At 38.5% G+C, this 8136-nt stretch overlaps 1 pseudogene; it reads left to right on the top strand.

Annotated features, from left to right (window-relative positions):
- The first annotated feature begins 244 nt into the window (after positions 1 to 244).
- On the top strand, positions 245 to 5813 carry LOC122435645 (annotated as a pseudogene).
- Positions 5814 to 8136: the final 2323 nt, after the last annotated feature.

Below are 8136 nucleotides of genomic sequence, written 5' to 3'. Positions count from 1 at the left end.
TCTGCCCTGCTCAGACGCCGTTGCCCAGCATCTGCCCTACTGCAATGGTTGTTAATGCCTGGGAGCTGCCAAGGTTTATTTGTTTCCTTTCTGGATACTTGTCTTAAACATGGGCAAATACACTGCCTTCCATGGTCATACTGTTTACCTGGCCCTCAGAACACCTTTTTACATCAAGTGGTTTGATGTGCCCAATCCCTGAACTGTTGTATTGATGTTGAATACACCTTATTAGCATATTAAAATGGCTGTACCCAAAGACACCATCCGTTCCTTGTTGGAATGCCAGTGCCAGATCTGTGTGGAAATCCTCATTGAGCCTGTGACACTACCTTGTAAATACACGCTCTGTAAAGCATGTTTCAAGTTGACTGTTGAAAAGACAAATTTGTGCTGTCCCAGCTGTCACTGCCAGATTGCTTTCTGGACTTGGTATCATACCCAAAGAAATTCTCTTGTCAATATGGAACTGTGGAAGATAATTTAAAAAAAAAAACAAAACACTATCCAGAGGAATGTAAGCTTAGAGTCTCTGGGCAACAATCAGAGGAAATTGTTGATGACTATCAGCCAGTTCATCTATTAAGTCAACATGGGGAATTAAGAAGAGAATATGAAGAGGAGAAAAGTAAGATGGAGGCAGAGTGAGGAGCCATTCAGGAGGAAGAAAACAAAGCCGGTAAAGAATATATACAGAGATTACTGGCAGAGGAGGAAGAATAGGAAAAGAGAGAGGTATAAAAAAGCTACAGAGAGATGGAGGAACAACTGAAAAGTAATAAAGCCCTGGCAAGAAGGCGAAATCTTAATATTAGCAATATCGGTGAAGAAAGTGTCTCGGCTTCCCTTTCGAATTCCAAGAAATCTGATCCTGTCACAACCAAGTCACAAAGGAAAAGGAATAGCAAATTTAAAAACACTGGTGATAGTCAGAAGTATTTGTCACCAAATTCTCAACTTGGGTCAGCATCACAGTTTGAAGTTGTAGAAGAAGACAGGAAAACCTCCATGTCCAAGGAGACTAACAGCAGTGATGTGAAGAACCCTACAAGGCAAGATACAGAAATTGAGGAAGGTATGCCAGCATTTTCTCCTCAGATATGCCTTGAAGTTCAAAAGTAAGGTATAGAATCTTCAGTGGAGTCACCTAAACCTCAGTTATGTGCCAGAGGAGGAGAACGGTGCCTTGAAGGAAGTCAAAACAAAGCAGTCATAAGAAAGTTATGTGTCACAAGTCATAAAGAACCTAAAGTTAGAGTTCCCTCTTCTGGAGAAGCTGCAATTAAGCCTTATAACAAAACAGAGAGTGGATGTACAGTATCAGATATAACACAGACACTTGAAAATAACAGTTGTGACAGAAAATGAGGAGTATCACCTACTGACCAATAAAGATATCTCCAAGACAAAAAACAGGAATCCTTGTCTGAAGCAGTCAGCAATCCATACTGTTTTACAAAAAGAAGAAAAATGTTCCCCAAATCTTCCTCAGGCCGAGTAAACAAGTCCACTTTACCCCAAGACTGATAGATTTGGAACCTCTGTGAGAGACATAAACAAGAAGAATGGGACAGGTTATTTTCTGCTTCATTACAGCTTCAGAAAGAGGTGGATCAAGAACAAATGAGGCTAACCTGGCCAAAAGGATCCCCAGATGAATATCAGTCATGGGCTATGTCTTCACCTCCAGACAAAGTACTAAATGGACAGAGGAAGAATGCCAAAGATAGAGGCTTCAAAAGACAAACTGATCTAGAGCATCCACTGAAAACCTCAGTTCAGTTCAGCTCAGTCGTGTCCAACTCTTTGCAATCCCATGGACTGCAGCACACCAGGCTTCTCTGTCCATCACCAACTCCTGGAGCTTACTCAAACTCATGTCCATCGAGTCGGTGATGCCATCTCATCCTCTGTCATCCCTTCTCCTTCTGCCTTCAATCTCCCAGCATCAGGGTCTTTTCAAATGAATCAGTTCTTAGCATCAGGTAGCCAAAGTATTGGAGTTTCAGCTTCAGCATTAGTCCTTCCAATGAATATTCAAGACTGGTTTCCTTTAGGACTGACTGGTTGGATCTCCTTGCCTGAAAAAATGAAAATTGACAACCTTCTAAGATCCAGTTGAAATGTTAAGATCTAGTTAATGGAAGAAAGATACCAAATTCTACTGCAGAGAATTGTTTGCAACACTGCTCATTCTCTACAGCCTAGTAATTCACAGAAGGGTATTTTTCAGATGTTTCAGAGATACACACAGTAATGCTTGGTTTAGAAGAGTGTTTTACATTCTAGCAAAGCAGGATTGTGTAACTCTCTATCATAGATTCTTTATAAATTTTTCATTCTGCTATGTGGGCACACTCATTGTCCCTAATTAAAGGACTGTGTGATTACAGGGGAGGAATATACAAATGTGTTTTTGCTAAACTCAGTTGTAAGCAAGAGTCCCACTCCTTTCCTCTTTTAATAACTGTAACATACTAAGTTTTAGTTGACAGTTGTTATGGATATTAAAATGCCTTGGCCAAATGTCAAGAAAACTTCATTTCCATGTATGTCCCCCAAATGCATATTTTATTGCCTTTGAGCACCTTTTTAGCCTGACTAGTAGTCAAAGCAACATTATAATATACCAAGTAGCTATGTAATCCAGGAAGGGTTTAAAATCTGTTTTCTTGTAACTTTCCCATTATATTTGCGAAACACTTGAATATCACCTATGACAGCTCTAATTTTCATCTCTACTTTCAGTATTACAACAATTTCTTTGACTTCAATGGCTTAAGCTCAACATGAAGTCAGAAAAATCAGACTTTCCTAGAAAAGTAGGACTTAGTGTACAGAAAAGAAACTAGACCTTTGATGCAAAAGGAGTTAATCTTGGGTGAGGCTTACTGGGTAGATTGAGAATTTGTAAGCACTGGAACTGAGTGGATGATCAGACAACTGGGTCTAGGATGGAGTAGCAGGTGCAGTTTGGCAAAATATTCTTCCTCAGCCTTTCTTTGCTTAATGACACAGAAAACTTTGGGTTTTATAGTTTTTCACACTATTCTGTGTAATCTGCTATTCTACAACACAAAATTGGATTTTATTTTGGCAGAGTTATGTCACTGTATCCTATGTTGTAGAACCTGTGTAAACATGTATTTATTTTATTCTGTTATCGTTTGTATTGATACTGACTTTTATTTGAGTTTAAGAACAAAAATAGAAAGTATGATACTTAGATTTTGCCTTGTCATACCCCTGAATGTTAAATCAGAAGGGAGCAATTATGATTTGAGAAATTCAGACATTATTACTTTTTATTTCATTATTATCAACAACTTTGAGCAAACAAACAATAGTTTTAACAGCATTTCTACTGATGTCTACTTTGTCATCCTTTTAAGGTCATAATACAATAAAATGTCCTGGAGCTAATAATTCTAGGTTAAGTTTGTCAGTATTTTTAAACATCATTAAGATTTTTTTCCTCCAAATTTTGAAACTAAAATTCTGTAATCTTTGCATATGTGATAGCATCTACTTCAATATCGATTGGGTAATTATGTGTAGAATTCTGATGCTAATTTAAAATTTAGTTTGCACTCTCTCATAAATGGTTATCCTCTGAGTAATGATAGAGTTGAAATGTAGTTGGCAACTAACCACATTTGTCTAAATAGACAAAAATCTATCCTTTCATCAGACCAATATTTTTTAAGACCAGTTTTGGTTTACATTTTAGGGACTCCTCAAATTTGAAGTTATGCAATTAAATCTTCCTGGAATAGTCCATGACCAAAAAGGAGGAAAACAGTGTAATGTATTAAGGTTTACATATATAATCACTTGTTTGTCTGTGAAAAATCTTCCTGACTATAGTTGGTTTGCAGATAATTTTCAGTGTCTCAGTCTTTCTAATACCATATATGCATTTTTGTGAGAAAATATTAAGTGTTATGTATTAGCCATTAGAATGTATTGATTAGCATTCTTATCATTTTTGTGCAAGTGATATGAGAGTGTTTAATTTCTCATGGATCACTAAACTGTAGAGATTGAGAATCTGGAAATTAAAGTAATTGTTAAAATAAAGAGAAGGCAAGAGAGAAATGTCACACAGGAAAGAAGGCCATGTAAAGATGGAGGAAGAGATTGGAGCTAAACCAAGGGTCCAGAAACCACCAGACCCTAGATGAGTCAAGTAATGATTCTCCCTCAGAGTCTTTGGAAGAAGCATGGTCCTGCCCAACATCTTGATTTGGGCTTGAGATCTCCAGGATTATGAGAGAATACATTTTTGACATTTTATACCACATAGTTTCTGGAAATTTGTTCAATGATTTTTGGTAGCTGATAACACTGAGTAACAGCATACCTAAATGTATTGTGAATAATCATAACATTATATTCTATATTTTTCAGCCTATGTTGATAGAAGTGCCAATAAAGATATATAAAATGAAATAAATGTAGATAGCATTTATTATTACCATTTTTAATGTATTGTCACTTTAAGTGCTCTTAGCAACCCTATGATGTAGTCACTGTTGCTAGTTCCCATTTTATAATAGGAACACTAAAAAAAAAAGAGGAAAACTGAGAAACAGTGAGAATAGGATTTAACATAGGACTGCATAGTTAGGGAACAGGACAGCTTGTACCCAGTAAGTACCTAATGCTCCAGAGCCTGGGAAACTGTCAAAGATTTATTAAGTGACAGATGCAGTCTGCTAAAACACGGTTTTATCACATGGTCATTAAAAGTAATATTATGTGAATACTTGCACAAAATAGCTGGACTTATAGACAAATGGGTGGCTTGTGACCTTGGTGACAGCATGTTCTTTGCAAGCATGGGGACAGAACCAATAATTCGGTGAGATGAGAGGTTGATGGGAATGAGCAATGTTTACAGGGAATGTAGAAAATTTTCTGATGTTAATAGGGAATGTAGAAAGATCTTTGGGGAACTTACATTTTAAAGTGTAGAGGTAGAGAGGGAGAAGGAGAAAGAGTCACCTGTGTCTCCATAGGCAGTAGGGGACACGAGAGGTCTTATTTTTTAATGTACAATGTCTGTACTTCCCTGGTTGTCCTGTGGCTAATTATCTGTGCTTGCAAGGCTGAGGGCCTGGGTTCAATCCCTGGTCATGGAACTAGATCCTACATGCTATAACTAAGACTTCACATTGCACAACTAAGAGTTCCTATGCAGCAACTAAGACCGGGCACAGCCACATAATAAGTAGTTTTGAAAATTCTCCATGCCAGGAAGTTGGAACAAGCTTAAAAATTAATATGAATGGGCCATCTTATGTCAGATTTAACCCTTGAATTTTCCTATATGTTCATTTCCCTCCTTATTTTCTTATTTTTTTCCACAGTAGAGTTAATGAAACACTTTCAGTGGACAAGATGGTTTCTAGTATGTATCTGTAGTTATTAGTGGATAAAAGAATAGACAATTGTGTCCCAAAATGCTAGTAATTCTTGGATTTTTGCCTTTCAAGGAGGCAGCACATAGCTGAAATCCTGATGTGACATGATCTGAGGCTCCCTGCACTGTTGAATAGGAGACAGGTTGAGAATTTTCCTATAAGTGTATTAACATAGGGAGCAGTCCAGGAGCAGCAGTTAGGCTAACACCACAGCTCGCTGCCCTGGTGCCATCTCTCACTGAGCTCACCAGGCGTGTCAATGGCAAAGCTGTCTTTGCAGTGTGGGGAACTGGATTAGGATCAGTGCACAAGTGTGACATGGAGCAGCACTTTGGAGCTTCAGAGTCTCCTAAGAAACTAGAGATCCTTCTGTCATTAAAACTCTGAAGTCAAGGCATATCAGAGAAATAGTTGCTTCCTGCATAAAGATAGCTATCTTTTCATTAGGAGAAACAATGAAAAACACCTTTCTACAATGCCTGCCTTAGCCACAAGACTCAGCCAGAGCCTACTACTGAGTCCTGACTTTGAAAGAGCCCTTGAAGTCACACCCTGTTGCCAAACGCTTTGGGTATGTTTCTTCATTTTCTCCTTGTGATAGCCATGTGACAAAGTATCCAAAGTCCCATTTGATAAACAACAAAGTTTAGGGTCAGAGCACCAATAGCTCTCCAGATTAATGGCAGGACTGGAAGGAAGTTACATACCTCACCATAATCTGAAGACACAGAGAAGCTTACCTTTTATAAAATGGGCTTCCCAGGCTTGAGAAATGAGCATCTTACACTCCCTGATATTGTGGCACTGAGAGTATACACCCCCAAATCCTGCTTGACGATGAAGATGACAGTGCATATATATGTGCACATACAGTCTTCACATTATAAACATTCACTGTGTTCAATTTTATAGAACAAAGTAAACTTCAAAATTGAATTGACACTGTATCTATGTGTGTGCATGCTTGTTTCTATACCTCCTATAGCTTGTACATGCCACCTTTATAAGTGTAGCTTTCCCTTCAGATCAGACTAGAGTTTGATTCCAATCTCATATTTATATATGCCAGAAAAAGGAAGATACAGATAAACTGCTACCAGTAAGTGAAAAATTCTGGAAAACCCTAGCTAAAACCATTAACCCACATCCCAATCATCCTCACTCTCCTTCGTCAAGCCATCTGTTCTGAGCTTCAAACTGCAATCAGGACTCTGGCCTGCAGGTGGCTCCCATCTCCATTTTTCTTTCACACACATACAGACACAAATGAGCACACTGGTCATAGAAAAGAACCTCTTCCAACAATACAAGAGATGACTCTACACATGGACCTCACCAGATGGTCAATACCAAAATCAGACTGATTATATTTTTTGCAGCTAAAGATGGAGAAGCTCTATACAGTCAGCAAAAACAAGACCAGGAACTGACTGTGGCTCAGATCATGAATTCCTTATTGCAAAATTCAGACTTAAATTGAAGAACGTAGGGAAAACTAATAGGCCATTGAGGTAAAACCTAAGTCAAATCGCTTACAATTGTACAGAGGAAGGGACAAATAGATTCAAGGGATTAGATCTGATAGACAGAGTGCCTGAAGAACTATGGACAGAGGTTCGTAACATGGTATAGGAGTGGGTGATGAAAACCATTCCCAATAAAAAGAAATGCAGAAAGGCAAAATGGTTGTCTGAGGAGGGCCTACAAATAACTGAGAGAAGAAGTGGGAAGTGAAAGGCAAAGGAGAAAAGGGAAAGATATACCCATCTGATTGCAGTTCCAAAGAATAGCAAGGAGCAATAAGAAAGCCTTCCTACATGATCAATGCAAATAAATAGAGGAAAACAATAGAATGGGAAAGACTAGAGATCTCTTCAAGAAAATTAGAGATACTAAGGGAACATTTCATGCAAAGATGGGCACAATAAAGGACAGAAACAGTATAGATCTAAGAGAAGCAGAAGATATTAAGAAGAGGTGGCAAGAGTACACAGAAGAACTATGCAAAAAATATCTTAATGACCCAGATAACCACAGTGCAATGGTGTGATCATTCACCTAGAGCCAGAAAACCTGGAGTGTGAAGTCAAGTGGGCCTGAGGAAGAATCACTACAAACAAAGCCAGTGGAGGTGATGGAATTCCAGCTGAGCTATTTCAAATCCTAAAGGATGATGCTGTTAGTGCTGAACTCAATACGCCAGCAAATTTGGAAAACTGAGCAGTGGCCACAGGACTGGAAAAGGTCAGTTTTCATTCCAATCCCAAAGAAAGGCAATGCCAAAGAATGTTCAAACTACCGTACAATTGCATTCATTTCATGTACTAGCCAAGTAATGCTCAAGATTCTCCAAGCTAGGCTTCAACAGTACCTGAACTTAAAGCTTCCAGATGTACAAGCCGGATTGGCAAAGGAACCAGAGATCAAATTGCCAACATCTGCTGGATCATAGAAAATGCAAGAGAACTCCAGAAAAGCATCTACTTCTGCTTCATTGACCATGCTAGAGCCTTTGACTGTGTGGATCACAACAAACTGGAAAATTCTTAAAGAGATGGGAATACCAGACCATCTTAACTGCCCCCTGAGAAATCTGTATGCAGGTCAAGAAGAAAGAGTTAGAACTGGACATAGAACAACTAACTGGTTCCAAATTGCAAAAGGAGTACGTCAAGCCTGTATATTGTCACTCTGTTTATTTAACTATATG

The sequence above is a fragment of the Cervus canadensis genome, chromosome X, assembly GCF_019320065.1.
Source record: "Cervus canadensis isolate Bull #8, Minnesota chromosome X, ASM1932006v1, whole genome shotgun sequence".
NCBI classification, from domain to species: Eukaryota; Metazoa; Chordata; class Mammalia; order Artiodactyla; family Cervidae; genus Cervus; species Cervus canadensis.
This window is presented reverse-complemented; position numbering and strand designations above follow the sequence as displayed.